The following is a 25,917-nucleotide window of genomic DNA, read 5'->3' on the forward strand; positions in this document are numbered from 1 at the left end:
TGAATGAATGAATGAATGAATAAAACGCAAGGTCCTAGCATTAATACCTAACAGCACAAACATGATTCAGATCATACATGCCTGGATCATATCATTTATTTAATATAGTTTGCAATTATTAATTGAGATTCAGAATTTAGGGGAGGGAGGTGACAGCAGCTGTTGTTGCAATAATGATAGGTGTATGGGAACAATTCTAAATGGACTGACAAACGAGCTGAACAAAAATCAATTTAGGTAGGGTCACAATAGAACAACAGCAAAAAGCAACACTGCTGGAACATGCCAAACAATTTAATGACATCTCTCTTATTTCTAGATTCTTTAATAGAATCTCAATTATTGCTGATATCTGATATCATCATCATCATCATCATCATCAATCAACATAATCAAAATTAAGTTGAACTAACCTTTCCAAAATTAAGAATGGCCTGAAAAGTAATGGCAAAAGCTTTTAGATATTATTATTATTATTTCCTGCCTTATTTTGTAAAATTGCTACTCAACGGTCACAATTTAAAAGAATAATACAATTAAAATTATAGTTTCTTTTTCAAAACATGTTACCTTTATAAATACAATTAAACTATTTGCAGTATTATATTAATATGGTATGAGATCATTAAAATTTGGAATAACTTACTTTTGTCAATCATCTTCAGGAGCATCAAAAGGCACATATATATACCTTTCAGTGACTTCTTCAGTGATTAAATCAAAACATGATTGAAACTGTATGCCTAAAATCAATGTTTCCTGAATTGGTTTCATTTGCTCTCAGTTAAGTCAGCGGGAAGCCAAATGTGATTGGCTGTGTAGTGTCAAGGTGTTGCTGTGATCACTACATGATACCAATTTACTAGAATTGCACATGTAGTTGACTGAACAAGCAGTATTCCCTACTTGCAATGCACATGATTTTCTTTCACTGACATTGTCACATAGCCCATCTTGGTTGGGTTTTCCCATGAGACTAAGTCAGGAGGAAAAGGGGGTGGAAGTACCTAAGTAAAGAGAACCAAAACTATGATTGTATCAGCAACAGTAGTTGTGTAATGATGATGTATGAGTGCTCAATATTTGTGAGGTTGCTGACCTTGGCTTGGCAATACATTCTGTCATTGAAATAAATCTATTGGTCTGTGCTCTTGCTTACACCCAAATGACATTTAATACAGCTTGGCTGTTTTCCAGGGTTGTACAGAGTTCCTGGACCCTGGATGTCTTATTGACATCATAAACCCCAAAACAGACCTCTTTGTCAAAAAGTATCCTCCTTCATTTATGAGTTGCTAGACAGTGCAGGGTCATTATGCTATAGTAGTACATGACCTGTTTAGCATGCATGCTCTAGCAATGTGACCTGCTAATTAGTAACACTATCTCCATAGAGATTGGATGCTCGGCAATTAGCATATGGAAAAGTATATGTGTATGAATGTTTGCTTTTTCCTTTGTGTCAGTCTTTTGGATCATGAGACTGCTGATACCTATTTACTGAAGCAAATAGAACTACAAATTCTCCTTCCTATATGAAAAATTAGCTTATTCACACTGGGGCAACAAACTCAATATTTTTATGAATATTAGCTGGGCCAAGAAAAAAATGACTAAACTAAAAATTTAAAGTTTAAAATTTCAGGCTTTTTTTTCTTCCCATCTCTGGGGGATGGTTATTTTTGATCCTGCTACCTAACGGTAATTTTGGTGAAGGCATGAAAAAGACCTTCTCAGGGGCTTTTTCCAGGTTGTGGAATCTCTCCCACAGGGGATTAGGTTGGCTCTATTATCCTTCCCCCAAACGTTTTATTTCAATATGCCTTTGATGACCGAATAGCTATACAATAGTGGAGTCTGTGTAACACCAATGTTTTAATATTGCAGTTTATTTTTAACTCTGTTATAATTCATGATGTGAGCTGCCTTTTAAAGTACATGTGCGTGCTTGGGAAATGACAATCTGTATCTCTTCTATATAGTGAATGTTGGATGATTCTTTTGGCAGACAGAAGCAAATAAATGTTCTTCAACAGGCACAGAATTCATAAGTAGGTGAGGGAGTCACAGATGGGTCTCTGTGAATAATCACACATACACACATACACACACACACACACACAAATATAGGGCAACTTCACTGACATCCATGCTTCTATAGGAAGTAAATGCCCTTGTTCAGAAAATGAGCAGCATTGCCAAATGTGTCTAGCTTTGATCTGTACAATTTTCACATTTCACAGTGCTATGGGAGATGAAACAGATCCTTTTACTCCTCTGCTTTCAACTGGATCAAAACCACAACAAAATCTGTATGAATGGTGAGTATTAAAATGTCTCAATTAACCAATAAATTACTTGAGATTAAGAAAGGATGAGATGAAAATATACTAAAAAATAATAACACCCTTGTATAACTCTATTAATAATTTGCATGCAGTGTAATGGTTTGAGTGTTGAACTAGGACTCCAGTAGACTGGGGTTTAAATTCCTGCTTGACCATGGAAACCCACTGAATGACCTTGGGCATGTCCCATTCCTTCATCTTTGAAAAAAGATAAATACAAACCCAATCTGGATAATGGAAACCCACTGGGTGACCCTGGGCAAGTCACAATTTGCCAGTCTGAGAGGATGGTAGTGCCAACCACTCTCTGAAGAAGCTTGCCAAGAAAACCCTATGATGGGTTCACCTTAGGGTCGCCATAAACAAGAAAAGACTGGAAGGCAACAACTATCATATTAAACATAGCACTAAATTAAGCACAGTTTAAAAGATTAAAATCATAATGAATGAGGAAAAAATGGTGTACTCACCACTTAAAGAAACCTTTCTACATCCACCAGGGGCAATGTACTTTTGGCCACTGTGCAGTGGGCATATTCATGGATCAGTTGAATATACCTACATGTTAACTCACCATTCAACAAATACTTGAATGGGCCTATTTTAGTTGGGACTAACAATCAGGATTCCAAACCACTAGCTGTACATTCTTGTATAGTACATCAGTGCATTCAATGTATCACTTTGGCCTGTTACAGACAGCCAAAATAAAGCTGCTTCGAGTCACAGTGGAGGTATGGTATTTCAATGATGCATGCGTCCTAAGAGTCCAGAAGCCACACCAAAGCCACGCTCCAGTCCTTAGGGCTGGAGCGTGGCTTTGGTGCGACTTCTGGACTCTTAGGATGCATGCATCATTGAAACACCATACCTCCACTGTGACTCGAAGCAGCTTTATTTTGGCTGTCTGTAACAGGCCAATATTTCTTCAGACTGCAAAAGCTGCTACTGTCCATTCCCTACTCAACAAAAAGCAGGCACACTGGCAGACAACTGGTTGCACAATGTGCTCAGCAGAAGAGTAGTGTAGTACAATTCTCCTGTATCTACATTAGTGTAAATTTACACTAAGCAAGCACAATATAGAATTTAGGCTGAAAATCTCTGACACCTGGCAATGGGATCAGAGAGAGATCCAGCCTATCCTACAATGGAAGGGAAGTTAATTGTAGGGGGGCAGCCTTTAAAAAGCTGTCACTTATGTTCTCACTTAATGTTTCTGTGAATTCCTTCTCAGGTAGCCTCATATGGCATTATGAACAGCACTTTGAACTCTGCCTGGACAGACGCTAGCCAACAAAGCCATTGTAACAGTGCAATCATATTTTCCCTGTTATTTGTTACATGTTTCTTGAAGCCTGAGCAACATTCTGGCTACAGTGTGTTGGACCCACTGAAGCCTCTGAACAATTTTTAAAGGTAACCCCACAAACAACATATTTCATTAATCCTAAAAGACTGAAGTGTGCCTAGATCAGACATTTCCAGGGATGGGTACACATAGCACACTAGCTTAAATTATGGTTATGCCCTTCTGGATACTACCCAAACCTGGGTACCATAGTACTGCTGAAAAGAGATGGTAGCCCTCAACCAAGAGCTACTATTTCCTACCCTGAAAGCGTTCTTTATATCATGATCAACTTTGTTGTGGTGTGCCTTCAAGTCATTTCAGAGGGCAAACCAATGAGAATTCTATCACAAAGGCCGGTTACAAACCGGCAGTTGGGACGTCCTCTGGACGTCCCATTTTAAAAAAGGGGTGTCTCTTATAGACGCCCCTGAGTCTAGTACGGACTGTGTCCGTACAAGATGGCGGCGCCCCTTCCACATGGGCGCCGCCATCTTTGCGTATCGGACGCTGAGTGTCCGTATGCGTCGCGCCGCTTGTGACGTAGCGAGTGCGCCCCTGGCACCTCGCTACGTTGCAAACGCGACGAAAAAAGAAGCTCCATTTTAGAGCTTCTTTTTCGGTCCGCGCGGGAGTCGGGCCGTGTGAAGGCTCCGGCTCCCCCGCGGACCAACTGGCGGCGGCGGCAGAGCGCCGCAAAGCGGCGGTCTGTACCCCGCCAAAGTTTTCTTGGCAAGATTTGTTCAGGGGCGAATTACCTTTGCCTTTTTCTGAGGATGAGAGAATTTGACTTGCCCAATGTCACCCACTGGATTTTCACAGCTGAGCAGGGATTTGAATTCTGGTCTCCAGCATCATAGTTCAACACTGAAACCACTGGACCACACTGATGTGTCTGTACATCATGATAAAGTACACTTTTAAAAATAAAAATAGTAAATCAGGATATATATGCATCCACTTGATTTTCTAGAGAAAGGAAAGAAACTTCAGAAAGGCTAAATTAAACCAAATCAAAAGATAAATGAAATGGCAGGGGACTTCTTTGGAGAAAGAAGGCAGTACTACTTATATCTACTGCATTTTATCTCTTCAAAAGGCTAAATGAGATGAAAAGCACTGAACTGGGGAGGGCTCAATTTCAAAGCATTTAGAAACTGATTTTTTTTAGCATGACATTAGAATAGGAATAATTTTGTTTTCTAATGGCATTCATGGCAATCAGATCCTAGATCTGGAGGACCTAAAGATATTGGTGCATGCACTGGTAACCTCAAGGTTGGACTTCTGCAATGCACTTTACATTGGGCTACCTTTGGGGCAAGTTCAGAAACTTCAGTTGGTTCAAAATATGGCAGCCAGATTGGCTACAGGAGCATTCAAGAGTTAACATATTACACTCAAGTCACTCCATTGGTTGCCAATTAATTTCTGGGCAAAGTACAAAATGTTGGTTTTGACCTTTAAAGCCCTACATGGTTTGGGTCCAGGTTATCTACAGGTCCGCCTTCTCCCGTACAATCCGCCCTGAACACTGAGATCCTCCAGAGGGCAGTTGCTACAGCCTGCAAGAACCCAACTTCTCATTGACTGGCCCAAGACTGTGGAATGACCAGCTGGAAGAGATCTGACAGCTAAACCAGCTGTCAGAGTATAAAATAATTTGAAGACCTCTCTGTTCTGGCAGGCCTATCCAGGCAGTTTTTAATCATGAATTTTAAACATGAATTTTATATTTTATTATTCTATGTATTGTAATATATATATTGTGTAGAGCTTGTGTTTTATGTAATGGTTGTATTTTAACTATGTTGTAACCTGCCTCAAGCCAAGAGAAAAAGGGAGTAAGAAATAAAATCATCATCATCATCATCATCCTTAGTCTGATAAAGAAAAAGCAGATAAATATTTTAATAATCATTATATTAGAAGAGCTTTGTTGAAAATATGGAAAATATACAAAAGAAAGTGCTCCCCATATACATCCCATTGAATATCACCACATTTTTTTTAGTTTTTTGTATAAAAGAGAAAACATAATGAAAAATGGATAACTCATGGGAATATGATTTTATCTGATAGAAATGGATATGAAATAAAAATGCAAGAAGAATGAATTAATAATAGTATTTCATGTCATTGGCTACTTCATAGGCAACTGAAAGAAAAAAGCAAGATAGAAATAAAGAATTATGGAATAGTGAATGAAATGACAGAATTGGGGAAAGGTTTATAAGGTGAGAATCAAAAAGTATTATCCAAAATTTACAAAATATTACTAAGATGGAAAACAGAAGAAGTGATTGAAGTATCTATGGTGAAATAGATGCAAAATACGAGCTATACAATTAAATTGGATAAATGAGGAAAGGTGTGAGGAAAGAAAACAATGAAAATCTCATTAGCACAAAATATTAGAGAAACTTTATTTAAGATGCACCATAGATGGTATCTCAAAGACTTTCAAAGATGTATGAACATGTTAACAATAAATGTTGAAAGTGCACAAAGGAAATAGGAACATTTTATCACCAATGGTAGTAATAATAATAGGTTTTATTTATATACCGCCCAATCACTGGGAATCTGAGCAGTTTACAACAGAAGGGATAATAGATGGTTCCCTGCCCTCAGGCTTACAATCTAAAAGACACAACACAAAAGGAGAAGGGAATGGTGAGGGGGGAGGGGATCAGGTCCAGCATTCTTCTCTCCCTCTGAGGCCTGGACCAAGGCAGATGGACTGGAGGGAGGGCTCTGCTTCTTCAGGCTAGCCCTGGTGGAACTGCGCCAGCCTATTCTCTCCCTCACAGGCTGAAAGATGACAGTTATGGAGGGAGGGTGCTTTATCTTCAGGCTGGCCCTGATGGAGCTGAGCCAGCCTATTCTCTCCCTCACAGGCCGAAAGATGACAGTTATGGAGAGAGGAGCCTCTATCTTCAGGCTAGCCTCTGATGACGCTGGGCCAGCCTATTCTTTCCCTCAGAGGCTGAAAGATGACAGTTATGGAGGGAGGAGCCTCTATCTTCAGGCTGGCCCCTGATGATGCTGGGCCAGCCTATTCTCTCCCTCACAGGCCGAAAGATGACAGTTATGGAGGGAGGGCGCTTTATTTTCAGGCTGGCGCTGATGGAGCTGAGCCAGGCTATTCTCTCCCTCAGAGGCCGAAAGATGACAGTTATGGAGGGAAGGCGCTCTATCTTCAGGCTAGCCCCTGATGACACTGGTAGACTTGTACTACACTTTCCAGACCTTTAACCTTCCTCTGGACACACTCCAGCTTGTCAACATCATTTTTGAATTGTGGTGCCCAGAATTGGATGCAGTGTTCCAGGCATGGCCTGACCAAAGCAGAATAGAGGGGCACTATTACTTCCCTGAATCTAGACACTAGATTTCTATAGATGCAGCCTAGAATCACATTGGCGTTTTTATCTGTCACCATCAAACTGTTGATGTATGTTCAACTTCTGGTCTATCAGGACTCCAAGATCCCTTTCACAGGTAGTCTTGTAAAGTCAACTATCCTATATTTGCGGGTTCATTTATACAGCTACCAAAAGTCAAAATCAACTTACCAGCAAATAACAACAGTAATGGTTTCAGATATGGTGATAACCAAAATGGGAGTTTAGGTAGCAGCGGCACCTCTTTAAAGCATAGCATAACTTTTCAAAAGGAATAAGAAATATAGATACATATTTCAAGTCTTATATTTACATATTTATTAAAAATAGCTCTGAATAATCTCTTCCAAAATGTCATCTCATACTGACTTCTTTCAAAGCATCTGCTCACTTGGCATGTATGCCAAACACTGAACTAGTAGACAAAATACCTCCCAGCTAGTTCATTCTTCTACATATAAACTTGAGATTTGAAGATGATGTGAAGGAGCCTTTACATTATTCAGCATCTAAAAGATGTAATGGTGACCTTGAATGAAAATGTGATCGGAGAGCACCTCAGAACAATACATACAGAAACAGTGTTAAAGGCGTCCTATATTTTTAAATTTAAATCTAAAATCTTATGGTTATGGATGTCTCTTTTATGTATAATGAAATTGAATTGGTTCAGAAGATAATAATAATAATAATAATAATAATAATAATAATAATAATAATAATAAATTTTATTTTTATACCACTTTTCCAGAAGATCATCCAGAAGATATTTGGTGAAGGTTTTGCCTTGAACTTTCTATAGGACGATTCTACTACACTTTGATTTTTGGATCTGAGTCTATACTGAGGTTCATTCTGATCAAGAAATCTTGCCTCTTTGCTCATGACCACCCTTGAATACAACACACCTATAGTTTGTTTACAGAGACACACCTGCCATGAAGTGTTAAAGTTTTCACATGTGCTTTTCTTATTTTCTGCTATCCTTCAATTCTTATTAACATAAAGTACAAAGGCTCATTACGCAAAGTACATAATGTGCATAACATATGTACAAAGTGCATCGATAGCTCACCAGAAAATCTTCTTATGAAACATGATTTTGCAACAGATTCTATGAATCTTTCTGTCCCTCTCACTCAGACTTGTATCATCTAATTGTCAGTAAAGCACCTAATTGTACCTGCAGTACATCATGGTCCATAATTGCAGTTTATATTACTGAATGCTTCTCAAAGGAAAGGAAGACAAAAAAAATAACACTTCCTTTCACATAGAAAATCAGTTAAAATGGCTGTAGTCTAGTTTTCTGTAGGAGATGCTGACTTCCTCTGTAAAGAAAATATGTCTGTATGGAGAATTATTTTATTGTTTGAGATCCACTTCTGTAGTCTCAGCAACCTATACCTGGGATGCACCACATCTTTGAGAACTTGGACCATATATCTTCCTAAAATATTATTTGAACATCCTTACTTTCTGTGTAAAATAACAATTTTTAAGCTCTGAACAGCAGTTTAAAATTCTGTAAAACATACAAACATTTAAGCAGCCATGGACAACCATGCTCTAAAGATTATCAAACACACTGCTATGGAAGAAGCATGCTGAAATTACCAAGCTACATAAAACTACAAAAAAGAGATAGTGCTTCACTTCTCACACAAAGATGCCCTTATTTAGTCCAGGCAAGTACTTCTGCTGCTGCTTTTGTACTCTAGAAATGAATGGTATATATTCTACTATGCTACAACTGAACAATATCTCATTTTAATTAGATGTCAGTATCGCTAGTACACTATACAAACTGTACTCCAAACATTGTTTCTTACTGAGATGTTTACCAACCATGCCAACTTATTATTGAAAATAAATAAATAATGAGTTTCAAATAAATATATTTGAATAGCAGAGCAGCGCTAAAGGAAAGGAAATGGTGAAGTCAAATAAAAAATGATAAACATTACATTTTCCATAGACAAGGGTGTGGGAGAAGATTGCAAAAATAAATAGAGAAAACCATAAACAATCAGTCATCTACATACTGTAGAGATCAACAAGGCATTTTAAATAGCCATTTTAATAGAGTACATTAATCTTTTCATCCTTGAATGGTGTAGGATTGTTGCTTTGAAACTGGACACGTGGGTACTGCTTCTTTGAGAGAATGAAAGACCTAGGAATGTAAATGGCATCAAAAATGAAGGCCAGCAGAGAAGCATTAAATCTTGTGACTCTACCAGCACTGTGAACTGGTGAAGTCCCTGGTGAACTGAAAATATGTACCCACTGTAAGTATAATTAATTCCATATTTACAACACTCTTCAGAATTTATCACATGAGGGTTGAAAAGTGAAATTAGAGCAGGATAGCAGTGTATGCGACTGTACACATGGCTGTTTGTCTGTCTAGTAACTGGTCTATAGTTCATCTGCCGCTGGAGTGCTTTTTTAGCCTCTCTGAGAGCCTTTAGGGCTGAAGGGTGGGGAATAAATAAAATAAATGTTCTCATTGACAGACAAAACCTGTCAATGGCTCCCAATCCAGCTGCTTTTTCATCTTGATTCACATGTGGTAATTTCCTCCCAAACTAATTCTGATATACAGGCAGTCATGTGGTGCAAATGGGCATGAATATATGCTCTTCTCCCCACCTCCTGATTTCCTCTTGCTTTTCCCAAGCAGGCCTTTTCTTCTTTTAATTTCTTTTTTCTTAACAGATCACCATGATTGTGCAATTGTGCTTTAAAAATACAGAATGAAAAGCATGCTGGGGTTAGGGCAAGGGTTACAGAGTGTAGAAGGCAGAGGCCAGACAGAAGCAACACCATTGGACATTGGATGAACTTTGTGATAATTACTGTCCCCAACCTGGTTTGTTTGCATTTCTTACACAAGCACTGTTGAGATGCCTTATGAGCCTTGTGTGATAAAGCCTTTCATCTGGTGTTATTGAGGGATGTTTCCTATGTATAATATATATTATCAATAGGATATTTCCAGAAAGCCTTCAAATTCAAAATATTTCCTCCTTTTATACTCCATGTATGAGATCATATAAACCTCCCAGTTTAACCTATTCCAGTACGTTGTATTTTAACCACGTCCCAAAGCAAGATCATTCCCTACTACATGAGACTGGGTTACCTAAAATCTAATGGGCTCTTGTCTGCTTCTGTTCATATCCCTGGTGTTGCTTCACTTCCATGTATGCTCAGATCCATCTGTCCTTCTCCTTTTACAGCTTTTACTCTCCTGCTCCTCTGCTGACTTAAAGTCTTTTCCTTCACCATACTTACCTATAGTTTGCTTAGTGGAACAGGTCACATTGAATATTCACTATCACTGTCTCAATAACCTGGAGCACTGCAATAAATTAGCATCTTTAAGCTTCTGAAATAACTAGATCCTGCCACCATGATAGTACTTTTTGTGATTACAAAGTGTCAATAAGTGTGTACATTCACACACCCTTTCTGGAATATGTCTGCAAATGACAATCTTAACTAAGCAGTGCAACTTTATACTATAAAATAAAAAATTGAGCAATCTCAAACAAAATAATATGCTCTTCTTATTTGTACTAGAAAATATGTGACGGACACACACATACACACACACCATCCTCAAATACTGTACACTCTTTGTGTGTATTTTCCCTATTAATTAAGACCCCATGCAACAATAATGAAGAAAAACAAAAAGAAAAGAATGCACACTTTAAAATTATTAGCTGTACAATTAAAAACATTATTTTATTTGCATGCTTTGACGATTATAACGATGCACAAGATTTTGTAGTGTAATCAGATATTTATGACTGTGCTTTCCAAAGAAGAAGTACATTTTAAAGCCAAACTGACATTGTCAAAGTAACTACAGAATGACATGGCTTTAATACTGTCTGCAGATTCCACATTCAGTTGACTATCTAATGGAGGTCATGTGCATTAACAACACTGTTTGGCTGCTTTTGCACAGCTGACAGAACAATTTTTTTCCTTGCATTTTCTGGAATATGCTATAGTCAATCTTTTATGGACCATTCACCAAAAAATAGTCATTGCCCTGTTGATCTTATTCCTTACAGATTCCTTTTTATGTTAGTTTCCAATCTATGGTAGAAGAGATCAAAAAGGCAAGTATTTCACAAGCCAAAATCATCACCAATGATATAACTTTGTGGAAAACAAGATTCCTCTATAGTGGTTCAGAAATCCATGATGTGTTATGAAATTTTGTGCTGGCCAAATGGCCGTAATAAAGTTATTATTATTGCTATGAAATTTTTGTGGACAATACACCAGGCTTTCAGGAATACATGTAAGACAAAAACACTATACTGTACTATCTATTTATATCTTTGAGCACCCTTTGGGTTTGGGCCAAAAAAAGTAACAGTAAGTAAGTAAAAAAAAGAAAGTAATAGGATTTGCTTTACAGAGCCCATGAGTCATTGGAGATTATCACACCAACAAAAAAGATGGGAGCATAGCAGTATGCTTCCATCAATATCACACAATGATGAGATGATTATCACATGATGTTGCATGGTGTCATGACTATCCTGTGAATAACAAGGAATTCTAGTGTCACTTTTTATTCACAGAAAATCCTTCTGAATAAAAAACAGTGCTAGAATGCCTCTTTATTCACAGGATAATTACTGAATAATTGGGATGTTGTGTGATAATCATTTTGCTATAGCACAATATTGATGGGAGCATAGCAGTATGTTCCCATCTTTTTTGCTGGTGTGATAATCTCCATTGTCTAGAGAGGTGTTTCTGACTCAAAAACAAAGTAAAAAAGCACTGGGATATAATTTGCTCTCTCCCCCCCCCCCCCCCCCCGCCGCCGCCTCATTCCAAGTTAGGTAAAATATCTCGTAAAGGCAATAATATCATACACTATTGACTCAGTTTTAGTGAAATAAATATATTCCGTGATCAGTACTTAAAACAAAATGTAAGGGCCACAGGGTGAGCAGAAAGGAAAGATAGAAATGCACACGTTAAGGATGCCAGTTGGCTTCCAAAATGAGGGAAAAGGTATAAACAACAGCACTGGTGAAACAAAAAGAAAAGTTAACCAACTGCCACAGATAAATATTTTGTTACAGACATTTCATTGTAAGGTATCTGATCCTGCCTACATTAAATAGAATAATAAGGTGCAAGCAGGTAGTACTCAAACTATGTTCAGCTGCTAAGCAGAAGCCTCATATACATACTGATATTTTTGTCCACATGCTGATACCCACCATCACCCCCTAAAGAATGATCTATCACTCTGAATTTTAAATAAACAAGCATGAAAATTCCTGTGGATTTTTCCTTGTATGCTGTATTTATAAACACAAATTACATCTTGTGACTCAGCAAAGAGGAGGAGGGAGAACAGGAAAGAAAAGAAAGATGCAAATTTACCAACCACATTTTAATGTTCATCAGTAAACAACTGCAATGTTAAACTATTAGTGATCATTGTGCCCTTCTGCTGGATCAGTGGGACAGTGTCAGAGATTATGCATCTTCCATGTTTACAAAATGTTCTGCCTATGGCATGCTGTGTGCTTTTGTGAATAATTTATCTTCTAGCTTATACCCGTCATGGAATGACATATTGAAGTTGTGATTCTGCATGACAGGGTAATGAAACATTGGAAAAGGGCTATACTGCATTGATTTTTCCACAGAAAGTTGGTAGTCAAGAGATGAACATTTAAATGTGAAACTGCTTTTATTTATACTTCATAAAAAGTTAATCAGCCTAATAAAGTGATTGAACGATCTCTTTGTTCCTGTATGCTCTGTAAACTATTGTCACTACTGTGCTGGCTTTATACAACACACTGATTACTGATTCCTTCAAATCAGGATGAATTTTAGAACTGACATTCATGATGGCAACCTACTTATTCTGAAAAAGGCTTCATTAGTAGGCTTTTCGTGTAGGATTGTATGAGTTGCAGCCAAAGCACATTAACTATAGTAATTGCACATAGGATTTTACTCTCATTGCAGTGACTTTTCCTCCCAAATACATCACCAGAGAGGTGTGTAGAGCTTGGGTACACAAAACCACAACCAATAGCATCTATATGTATCTGCCATGTATGCTTCTACTTTGATTTAGGCTTTGAAGTAATTTCACAAGAGAACATTACACAAAACTTTAAAGCCATAATTATAGTTGTAAAATAGTGTTTTTGGCAATACTTCTCCCATGATGTCACCTCTGACCCATAACTGCTGTGTCTCCCAAGTGTAGTTAGGGGAGCCTTTTTCATTGATAGGAAAACCTGTCAAAAAGCTCCCAACTACACTGCAGTCCCATTAGTCCTCATGTGCAAAATGCCACTGCTACTATTGTTGCAGTATTGACAGCCATGTGGTGTCACAGGAGATTATCACATGGGGATGGGATAGGGATGGAACCGCTCCCCCGTCCTTATCCTGTCTGTGACCCAAGTGAAAGTGGTTGCATGGATCACTTTCACGTGATAGCTGGAAAGCTATCAGCTGTCATGGTAATAGCGGGTTTTTCCATTATTGCAAAAGACTGAAAATGACAGGAAAAGATGCTTTCAGATGACTGCTGAAAGTGCATGTCAGCCTGCTTTCATGTGAAAGTGATTCGCACTATCACTTTCACTCGTGATCCTCAGGCAGCTGAATGATGAATTCAGCATGCTTGCGAGTGAAAGTGATTTGCGTAATCACTTTCACTGGTGCTTCCTTGCCATGTGAAAGTCCTTCCCGTAATTGGGCACGAAGGATGGGAAAATGACATCCTGTCCCTCATGTGATAATCTCCATCGTCTTCACCTCATCCGCATCTCCCTTCCACCTCCCTATTCACAAGAAGGCTGATTTCCTTTTTTAAAAAATTATTATTATTTTCATTCTTTCTTTTTAACTTAAATACATTATGATCACTCTGGAACTGTGTTAAAAATTAAATTAGGTAAAAATTAAAAATTAAAAAGTTAAAATTAAATATAATACAAAAGACTCTGATAGGCATGCTGGGCAGGTCATAGAGCAGGGAGGCATGGTTAAAGGGGAGTGTGGAAGAGATCACAATAGCCAAAACAGCCCTAGTCATGCTATTCAGGGGATGTGCAATAATGGCTGATGTCAAACTGATATGTTTCAATTTTCTAAAACAAATGTGATTATAAAGAGAAAGGGGTTTGTGTGACAATATCCATAGTCCCTTTGTTGTGTACTGCCTTTTGACCAGTCAACCTGAAACTGCTATGATATCCTGTTATTTCAAAACAGTCAGCACTTAAGAGCTTATCAAGAACAAGAAAAGGCTTTGCATGTCAGAGGTAGGACAGCAAGGTGGAATGTTCAGGATTTCAAGCATTCAGTTCTTACAAGCACACACATGAACACACACATCCTCTCACCATATCTGTTTATCTGTCCATCTATCCATTCATCCATCAGATCAAGCAGCTGAACATGAAAAACAGAAGTACAATACACAGCATTCATTTGACTTTCCCATGGTTTGAAAATTAACAGAAGATTTCAAATGTTCTCCCTCTATGGATAGCTGTACTTTATTCAAAGGATGACTACCTGGGACACAAAAGTTTATACTTGTACTTTACTTATCAAATAGAATACTAAAGTTAAGATTGCCCGTGTGTTTGCATTTCCCTTTTCTATGTATGGTTGTGAAAGCTGGACAGTGAAGAAATCTGATAGGAAAAAAATTAACTTATTTGCAATGCAGTGCTGGAGAAGAGTTCTATGGATACCTTGGACTGATAAAAAGACAAATAAATGGGTCTGGAAAGACTGGAAAGGGTGGAGTGGCTAGACGAAAATGAAACTGGTCTCATTAATACAAGATTTAAGATCTTACAAAAATTATTATTTGCCATCCATGAAAAATAAGCTAAAACATCTGTCTAACAAATTATGAATTTGCCCCCCCCCCAAAAAAAAGTCTTTGATGCACTAATAAGATATAGAAATGTCAGTTATTGAAAGTAATATAAACATCTGCACAAGAAATTATCAGTTCCTGAACAGACTTTCATACATAAGCAATATCTAAAAGTACAAATCATTGAAATAAATATTAGTTCCCAGATTTTGGCAAACTACAGCTATGCATTCTACATCAGTTCCCTAGCTAATGAAGCTAATATCACTTTAAAGCACCACTATTTCAACTTGTTTACAAATGTCCTATATGTCTGGCTGAAAGTAATAAAAAAAAACCTATCATAAAATTAAAAGGAGTTTCCTGGTCACCAAGAGATAATTTCCCTAGCATAAAGGCAGCTAACATCAAGCACTACATCCAGTATGTCAGGCTCCCAATTGCCTCCCCCAAACAACAAGAGGCTGTGCTTCTAAAAAGTAACAGCTTTATTGAAAGGTAAAGGTATAGGCAACAGAAGTGACTTCTTTGTCAGGAATGAGGATACACAGTTACAGATGGGTTATACAGTCTCATGAGCAGACCCACCCCCATAAAGCAATAAAGTTAATTAATTGGATCAGTCTTTCCCGCGCAGTGAGGAATCTCCACCCCGATGACGTAGTGTCCTCTCGTCCGGGCTCTCTGGCCTGTTCTCAAAACAATTAAGTTCTCACCAAGCGTTATCTCCTCCTTGCACCTGTGGCCTTGAAACCCAGACATCTCTCACTACTGAACTAAGTATTATAAAACCTTAACAACCTATGAGTATATGTAAGAATGGTTATATATCCCATCAACCCACAACCCAACATACATGGCAGCATATAAAGCATAACAACAACATATATTAACATCATGAACATATTACTATAACAGCCTATAAGTAGTAGCATTAACTCCTAAGGTTTAACTCACCCCTCCCAACACAAGAGCAGTCTCTGCCTGGCTGGGTAACTCCCTAACATTGTAACATTCCAATCCTATTAAGCAAGCACAGAAGCTAGCCATCTATCTATCACCTTCTAGTACATTCTAACTAACCAATATATATCAAACCCATTATGTCCTTAATCAACTAATATCTAAACAAAACCCTAAACTAATAATCCCTCTGACAGAACCCCCAAATGAATATATAAATGACAAATGAATATATGAATGCAGGGGAGTTCTGACACAGTAGCACTACTACATATATTCATTAACTTACAAAATTTCAATGGCATCTCTTCTCTCAATGAATGTCTTCAAGCGGTAATGGGCTGGATGAGGAAAAACAGATTGAAACTGAATCCAGATAAGACGGAGGTGCTCACGGTAGCGGCCCCGAAACCAAGAATTGGGTTGCAACCTCCAGTCCTGGATGGGGTCACACGCTCCTCCAGTGACTGTGTTCGCAGTCTGGGGGTGCTCCTGATGACAAATCAGGTAAATGTGACGGTCAAGAGCACCTGCTATCAGCTTTGGCTGATACGCCAGCTGCGCCCTTTTCTGGAAGTAAGGGATCTCGAAACTGTTGTGCACGCACTGGTAACCTCACGCCTGGACTTCTGTAATACACTCTACTTGGGGCTACCCTTGTGCTTGGTTCGGAAGCTTCAGCTGGTACAAAATATGGCAGCCAGGCTTGTTTCTGGTACATCTAGGAGGGATCACATTACTCCAGTTCTGAGGTCTCTCCACTGGCTGTCTATTAGCTTCCGGGCCCGGTACAAGGTGTTGGTTATTACCTTTAAAGCCCTAAATGGCTTGGGTCCAAGCTATCTCAGGGACCGCCTCCTCCCGTACAATCTTCTCTGCGCTCTCCGGTCCTCTGGGAGGAACTTACTGCAGCCTCTAAAATCTAGGCTTGTGGCGACCTCCTAGAGGGCGTTTTCTGCTGTCGCCCCCAAACTCTGGAACGACCTGCCGGATTTGTCTTAAGGAGGCAGTGGTCAGACCACTCTTAAAAAAGCCCTCCCTGGACCCTCTGGATAGAAATAACTATAGGCCAGTCTCGTTGTTGCCATTCTTGAGCAAGGTGATCGAGAGGGCGGTTGCCAATCAACTACAGGCAGTCTTGGATGAAGCTGATTATCTGGACCCATTTCAAACCGGATTCAGGGCAGGATACGGAGTTGAGACGGCCTTGGTCGCCTTAGTCGATGATCTCCGTCTAGGCATCGACAGGGGAAGTTTGACCCTGCTGGTGCTCTTAGACCTCTCAGCGGCCTTCGATACCATCGACCATGGTATCCTTCTGGAACGCCTGAGAGTGTTAGGTATCGGAGGCACTGTTCTACAGTGGTTCCGGTCCTACCTCTCAGGCAGATTCCAGATGGTGGCGCTAGGAGACAGTTGCTCTTCTAAAAGAGAGATAAAATTTGGTGTACCCCAGGGCGCAATATTGTCTCCTATGCTGTTTAACATTTACATGAAGCCGCTGGGAAAAATCATCCGGAGACATGGGGCAGGATGTTATCAGTACGCTTATGACACCCAAATATATTTCTCTATGTCTCAGACTGATGCAGTGACTAAGGATGGCATCTCTCCTCTGAATGCCTGTCTTGGGGCGGTAATGGACTGGATGAGGGAAAACCGACTCAAGCTGAATCCAGGTAAGACGGAGGTACTTGTTATAGGAAACCCAAGCCCAGGTATGGAATTATGTCAGCCAGTTCTGGATGGGGTCACACTTCCCCTGAAAGACTCTGTCCGCAGCTTGGGGGTGCTCCTTGACTCGTCGCTTCACCTGACAGCTCAGGTGGATGCGACAGTCAAGAGCACTTGTTATCAGCTTCGGGTGATACGCCAGCTGCGCCCCTTCCTGGAGCAGGGAGACCTTGAAACAGTTGTACATGCGCTGGTCACCTCTCGATTGGACTTCTGTAATGCGCTCTACATGGGGCTACCCTTGTGCCAAGTTCAGAAACTTCAACTTGTACAAAATATGGCAGCCAGGTTAATTACAGGTACTCGTCGTACCAATCACATAACACCGGTTTTGAAATCCCTTCACTGGCTGCCAATTAGTTTCCGGGCAAGGTACAAGGTGATTACCTTCAAAGCCCTACATGGCTTGGGTCCAGAATACTTAAGAGATCGCCTACTTCCATACTGTCCGTCCCGCACTCTAAGGTTCTCGGGGAAGAATCTACTTCAGCCAATAAAATCTAGGCTAACTTCAGTCACCCAGAGGGCCTTTTCCATTGCAGCTCTGAAGCTATGGAATGACCTGCCGAAGGAGATCCGTGACATTTCTACTCTTACAGCCTTTAAGAAGGCTCTTAAGACGAATCACTTCTGGCAGGCCTTCCCTACCTAGTTCTACTCCCCTTTTACTGTGACTTATGTCACTCTGTCCACCAATTCTTCTCTTAAATTTAATGAGAAGAATTAAATTAAAATTAATTAAAATAAAATCCTTGCCTCAAGAAGAAGAGCCCTCCCTCCATGACATCACCATCAGACCTGGGAGGAAATTAAAAAGAGAGGCCCAACTTCCATCAGGCCTAACTGTGAATGTACTCACTTCGCTCTCTTTAATTTTATTGTATTTTATTTATTTATTGTATTTTATTTTATTATCTTTATTTTTACTGTTGTAACCCGCCTGGATTCCTTGTGATTGGGCGGGCTATAAATAAATCATTATTATTATTATTATTATGACATCCGTCAGTCGACATCATTAGACAGCTTTAAAAAAGCTGTCAAAACGGATCTCTTCCGGCAGGCCTTTCCAGATTAACCATCCCGGCCCGGGCTCCCTGATCCCCTCTTTCCTCTCGTGGCCCCATCTTTAGTGATGGTTGAGGATGTCCAGAGGGACACCAGGGTTTTTAGTTTGTTTTAATTATGTTTTATGTTTTGATATTGTGTTTTTAATCTGTCATATTTTTTAATACTTTATTAAGGAGGGGAGGGATTATAATGTTTTTAATTATATATTTTACTCTTGTTATATTTAATGTTGTCAACTGCCCAGATTGGTTCGCCACAGGGCGGTATACAAATAAATATTATTATTATTGTTGTTATTGTTATTGTTATTGTTATTGTTATTGTTATTGTTATTGTTAATGTTAATGTTAATATTAATATTATTAAAATTTTAACACAAATTGAGAAACTAATATCTGAAGAACCATTCATTTCTGACTTATGGTGACCCTAAGGGTTTACTTGGCAAGATTTGTTCAGAGGTGGAGTTGCCTTTGTCTTCCTCTGAGGCTGAGAGAGTGTGATTTGTCCAAGGTCATCCAGTGGGTTTCCATAGGTGAGTGGAGATTCAAACCCTGGTCTGCAGAGTCATTGTCCAATCCTTAAATCACTACACCATGCTGTCTTACAATAAATCCAACATCTACTCCCAATTAACCTACCCATAATATGGCTTTTCAGTCACTGAACTTATCTCTGAAGAAAACATAAATGCAATATGGGCCATTTCAACTGTGATGATATGAAAGTCTCCATGGAATTCCCATCACAAAGAGATTTGACTGGTGGTGGCAATCATGTCTTTCCAGCTTCAATTATGCACTGTTTTATTTACCCAGGTCTTTTAACTAGAATTATTCTGTTGGTTTGCTTTGCTGGCTTAATTATATTTTTATTTCTACTGTTTTCACTTATTCTTATTCTTCTTTTTAAAAATACAGTTTGTTGCTCACTCTGGAAATTATCAGAACAAAAAATGAGGTATTAAATATTTATATTAAATGTTTATAAAGAAGGAAACTAGCAATAAATACACAAACAACCCCCCCCCCCAAAAAAAAACATGTTACTGTCATGTTTACTTTTTTGTAGGCAGCTCAGAAGGAGTTACTACATCTATTCAACCTACTTAGAGCAGGAGTCATGTGGTTCTCCACATACCGTTTGAATTAATTTCCCAACATCTCTAGGTAGCATAGCCAGTGATGGGGAACTGGAGTCCAGAATCATCTGAACAGCCACATTATTTCAACCCTTAATTTAGAAGCAAAATGATAACACCTGCACCAAAGATGAATCCAAACAACTATTTTAGCACAGATCTGTGTCCCATAACTTGATTTTATCATAAGGCGTTTGTCTACACGGAACCCACTATATTATCTCCTTGCAAAAGTTTTTTTTTTTAAATTTTGTGGGGCAATCCAATAGTTTAATTGTACATAGCAGCACCCACATATTTTAACATTTTAAGTTACACAAGATGAACACAGAAAGCACATAAGCTTTACTAAATGTTTTAGGGGAAAGCTCACTGAGTAAATCAGAAATTAATGAGTCAGTGGCTTGGATTCAGAGCCACAACATCCAAGTTGGTGGGAAGCAGATTACTTTCTCCCACTAGTTGCTCCACACAATACTTTGTAAAGCTTCTTACCAAGAAAGAGGGCTCTGGAATAGTGGGATGATAGAGAAGATGCCAAAAAGAAACACCTCTGAGGTACCTTCTGTAAGATGAGCTCCTTCTTTTCTCCTTCAATCTCTAGGCCATGGGCCATCTCATCTAGAAGGACATTTGAGCTTTTACAAGGCATTTATAAGGGGAATGAAAGGGTTGGAAATGCTTTGCTTACCCACCTCCTACAGGCTGAGCCAGAGAGTCTGAGTATGTAAACTAATAATTATAGAAACTTCTCTGCCACACAACAATATAGATAGAGGTTATTTTTCTTACTTATTATTATGAGTTTTACTAGTCCAATTAAAAGTGCAACACATTTTCTAGCACCAAACTAAAAAATAATAATTGAGTGATAAATCAAATAGTAATTGCCAGTTCTTGCAACTTCCCCCTAATTCATATGTTGAGGCTTGTTTGTTGTGGGATAACAATGTACTTTTAAAATACAGTTTGTCATCTCCTTGTTACCACAAAATAGAGCATGAAATGTCACTTCACATGTCATGCATAATTAATTCACTTTTTGTTTAATAAGTATGTGTACAAACAAAATATTCTATTATGTTCTGATCAAGCAAAAGGAAACACTGGATTTCTCTTAGCTAGTTAGTGTGGTTCCAATATGCTCAAAGTGTAGACTGCTTTCTTTGTACTTTTGAAACTGTCTGTTATTAAAGGCATCGAAATAATTAATAAAAAAAGTTGCACAGCAATAAGTAAACAACATGTATAAAGACTATGTTCCACCAACTTCCACTCAATTTATTTCTAAATAGTATGTAAATTGTAAACTCTCCATGAATACAGATATATGCTTTCATGAAAGCTTTCCGACTTCTAAAAAGTGGGACCTGGCTTGGACCCCGGTTGATGGCAGGTGGTTCAGTGATGATTTAGCAAGCAATAACCCCCGGTGCAATCCCACATCTTGACTCTAGCCTAGGAGGCTGGAGCCAGTTTAAAAAGGTGAGTGATAAGCTCCTAAATCAATTAAAGGAGTATCAAACTTCATTAATTCTGCAGTGTGGCATCAGCCTACCACAACAATAGTTTGGTTCCTTAATTCTTGAATTCGAAAGGATATTTCTCAGAATCAGGCATATTTTATACCATCCAGACTGCATGCTTTAGACACAAATGAGTAGATTGTCACACTTTTACTCATTCACATCTACTACAGCAGCTTGCCCTTCCCTCAAGGTGCTTTGTGCACTGAAGGAAAAAAAATCCCATAATTCAGGATTCCTTACTGCCTGTAACCTGGCTTGCTTTGGGCTCAAATGACACTATTTTCAGTATATTAGCTTTGTGAATATCAATTTTCTTTTTTCTCATCAGATAAACTTTATAGATTTATACTGATACATCTCTGAACATAAGACTTCTGTGAATGCAAGCCACAATAGGAATGTCTGAACTGGTCCCAGGAGTTTTTAACAACAGTTCAAAAAAGAAAAGAAAAGAAAAGAAAAGAAAAGGGACATTTTAAATATCTATCTATCTATCTATCTATCTATCTATCTATCTATCTATCTATCCACACTCACACACACAACAGAAAATATCTTAACAGTATGTTATTCGCAACATCATATTCATATTGTTATTTATGTTCATGAATTGTCAAATAACAGAATTCCTTTTTGCTTCTTGACTCATTGTCTAGTAGTAGATTATAGGTACCAGGTACCCCTTTTATGTATGCACATTTCAAAGCTTTGGTAAAAAAATATAAAAATTAAAAAGCAATATTATTATTTCAAAAGATCATTCAGCCAGGTTTCAGCAATTTTGTGTGGAAGAATCAGGCTGGCTGTCATTTACTCCAATCTATTTCACTCTTGAATGCTGAAGAAACATGGAAATGATAACATATTCTGGAACATGGTGCAATCTGGACTTTATTCTTAATAAATGAAACTATTTGAAAATCAAATTTTCACTTGGATTGTTTGTTATACATTTAACTTCAAGAAACACATTTTGATCCATTTATTACTAGTTGTGTGTGTGTGTGTGTGTGTGTGTGTGTGTTTGTAGTGGTAGCAGTAGTACATTCTTTGACTTAATTATGTCTCTAACTGGTTATTTTAAGAATGTTTGAGTTTGTATTTCAGAACCCTCCCCTTTTCTATTCTCTTGACTTGTAAAATCTGCATAGTATGATTAGGGAAAAAATAAAATAGACAGCATTAAATCCCAATAATCTTTTTCCTCATCTGTTATATGGTAAAATTTGTCTTTATCTGAAACAATACCATAAAAAGAATAATTAAAGTTAGTAGTAGGAGGTTGTAAATGAGGCCTGTTAAAGACGGGCCTGAAAATACAGACTGGGTCCGTATTAGTGACGGATCGGGGCCTTGGAGGCTGCCGGTCTGGCAGCTGAGGCCTCGATACAGCGGGGAAAGGGGCAGGTGCAGGCCGCCCCAAACGGGCAGTCTGTAACCTGCCTGAGTCAATATTTGTCTTTGGTTTAACCTGATCCTAAATTTGTGATGGACAAGTGTTCAAATTTAAACCATCTATGATCTAAAAACTGACAGAATCCTTTCAAAAAATAAAGTTCTTTCAGCTGAATAGCAATGGAATGTAGTACTAGAAAAACTGCCTACTTCCAAGATAGGTGTTACACTAACTTTGATGCTCTTGGGATGTAAAAGACACCATCCTCTGCATGATTGATTGTGTGTCTTATGTCGACTTATGGTGACACCATGAATTTCACAGTGTTTTCCTCTATGGAGAACCAATTATATACAGGTGCCATCAACACAGGTTGTAAATTGTTATCTGCTTCCAACTCAGAAATGTTGGGGATCAGAGTGTGTGGAATTGCTAATATCTTTATGGGTTTGGGGTCTATGGGAAGCAGTTGCTTCATGCCACATTTGCTCTTTATTTGAAAGATAAAGGGTTTAGCAGTGGAAATCATTTCAGATTATTTACGGTCAAAATTGCAGGGCATTGTAGCACCTTACCATTCTCAGTGGTGCTCTACAAGTCACTGTTTCTTGCAGACTGGAATTCTTGTAGTTTTCACTCTTTTTATATAGGTTCTGTTAGGGCTGGTGTGGCCACTGTTGACATTAAGTACAATGGCAGATGGTGGTCTGCTATATTTAAGTGCTGTATATGAAAATTAGTTTTGTTGTTCTCTTGTCCTCTTTTCTCCTAAATTTGGGACTGAGGTCTGACCTGGTCTGGATTGCTTTCTTAAGACACTCCTTCATCTCCTGCGTGAAAAAGCATGCTAAACTCTCTGCTTTGGATCTCATCTTACATTGGGTTCCCTCTACTCAGTTTCTTGCTTTGTGAGTAAGAAGATTCTATGATTCTATGATGAATCTAAGATGAGGTGGTCTAAGTTCATTCTTATTCTTTGACATTCATTACCCAAATTATCACCTTCCCAGCTGTTGCTTCTGCACCTTAGTGAAAAAGACTTGGTATATGTTAACGTTTGGCTCTTAGTCATGCTGTTTGGGACAAATTGGCTTGAACTTGCAGTCCCTAGAACAGGGGTAGGCAACCTTTTTGAGCCGGGGGCCGGGTTGCTGTCCCTCAGACAACTTGGGGGTCGAAGCCGGGGGGGGGTGGAGCTTCCACCCTCCGGGGCGGGGCCACATGCTGGGGCGGAGCTTCCACTCTCTGGGGGCGGAGCCAAATGCTGGGGTGGAGCTTCCACCGAAGCCCTGCGGGGAGGAGGAGGCGTGTGCCCGCCCTCTCCTCCTCAGTCCCTTTCTGGCCAAACACCCCCAACCTGCATTCCAAAACACACACAACAGCACATTTGTCCATTTCACATGGCTTTACTTAACGTGGCCTCTTGCATATTTCAGAGGCTTATTCCATAACCAAACCCCTTGGGTTTAACACTTAGCATGGTTTAACATGGCTATGCATATTGAACATGTCAAGGTGGTTTCACCGTTCTTGCACCAAGTGTACTTCTCAGAAGTGTGTACTTGGTCAAGGGACTTTGGTTTCTCTTCACTGCGCATGAGTTTGTAAAAATCAGAGCAATTTACATTGGCCTTGCCTCAGAGGCTTGCTGATATCAATATCACCATTAAAGAACCAAAAACACACAGAAAAGGCACTTTGGAAAGTCATACTGTCTTGGCTTCAGAAACAGTGTGTGCATGCCTCTGAAGCTGACTCATATCATCATCATCATCATCATCATCATCATCATCATCATCATCATCATCACACTAGCATTGTCAAAGCAAGGGTGACATGTTAGCATTAAAAGCACCCAAAACACACTTTGGAAGGTGACACTCTCTTGGCTTCTGAAACAGTGCTTGTATGCCTCTGAAGCTGAGTCATATCATCATCATCATCATCACACTATCATTGTCAAAGCAAAGGAGACTTGTTAGCATTAAAAGCACACAAAATAAAATTTAAAAAAACCTTGAGACCTCTGGCCACTCACCACCTCCTCCTCCTGCTCCTCCTGCTGCCCCTCCTCCTCTTCCTCCCTCCTCTTCCTCCTTCTGCTGCCCCCACCTCCTTTTCTTCCTCTTCCTCCTCTTCCTCCTTCTGCTGCCCCTCCTCCTCTTCCTTCCTCCTCTTCCTCCTTCTACTGTCCCCACCTCCTCTTCCTCCTTCTGCTGCCTCCCTCCTCTTCCTCCCTCCTCTTCCTCCTTCTGCTGCCCCCACCTCCTTTTCTTCCTCTTCCTCCTCTTCCTCCTTCTGCTGCCCCCACCTCCTCTTCCCCCTCTTCCTCCTTCTTCTCTCCCTCCTCCTCCTCCTCTTCCTTCTCCTCTTCCTCCTCCTCCTCCCCCCTCCTCCATGCACCGTGCGGCTGGGGGTGGGGTGGAGGAGGTAGAGGAGAAGGAGGTGGGCGGCGTGGGGAGGCAGGGAGGGCAGTGCGGGGCCCCGTGGAGAGGCAGGGAGGGTGGTGCGGGGCCCTGCAGGGAGGCAGGGAGGGTGGCACGGGGCCCCACGGGGCTTCCCCCTTTGCCTCCTCTTTCTTTTCCTTCTCTTCCTGCACGGCCTGGGGGCGGGGCAGAGGAGAAGGAGGTGGGCGGTGCTGGGAGGCAGGGAGGGCAGCCCGGGGCTTCCCCCTTTGCCTCCTCTGCCCCAGGGTGTGCGGCCCTCCTCTTCCTCCTCCGCGTGGTGGAGGAGGAGGAGGGCCACGCGGCCTGGGGAGGAGGAGGTGGAGGTGGTGGCGGAAGTGGCGGCAGGACTGGGCTGGGGCCAGTCCTGCTGCCTCCACGGGGCGCATCAGGCCCGCGGGTTGGGGGTTGCCGACCCCTGCCCTAGAATTATCATATTTTGGGCAGAGATGCCAGACTGATGGTTATGGAAGAGTGCAGTCAATGCTGGTAGCATAGATAGAAGAAGGAAACAGGTCAATCGGAGTGTGCACAAATGGACTATTCAGGCTAATGGGCTTACATTTTCCAGCATGGCATTACAAATGGAAAGTCACATCTTTATTCAAGGTCCCATCTTTATTC

The 25,917-nt window shown here is 39.9% G+C and overlaps 1 protein-coding gene across 3 annotated transcripts in view; it reads right to left on the reverse strand.

Moving 5' to 3' along the window:
- Nucleotides 1-25,917, reverse strand: part of LOC149317584 (CUB and sushi domain-containing protein 3) — a 796,080-nt gene that overhangs the window by 153,789 nt on the left and 616,374 nt on the right. The gene's annotated exons all lie outside the window — the stretch shown is intronic.

Source organism: Sceloporus occidentalis, unplaced genomic scaffold, assembly GCF_023333645.1.
Source record: "Sceloporus occidentalis isolate IW3139 unplaced genomic scaffold, rSceOcc1.0.p SCAF_3, whole genome shotgun sequence".
Classification (NCBI taxonomy): Eukaryota; Metazoa; Chordata; class Lepidosauria; order Squamata; family Phrynosomatidae; genus Sceloporus; species Sceloporus occidentalis.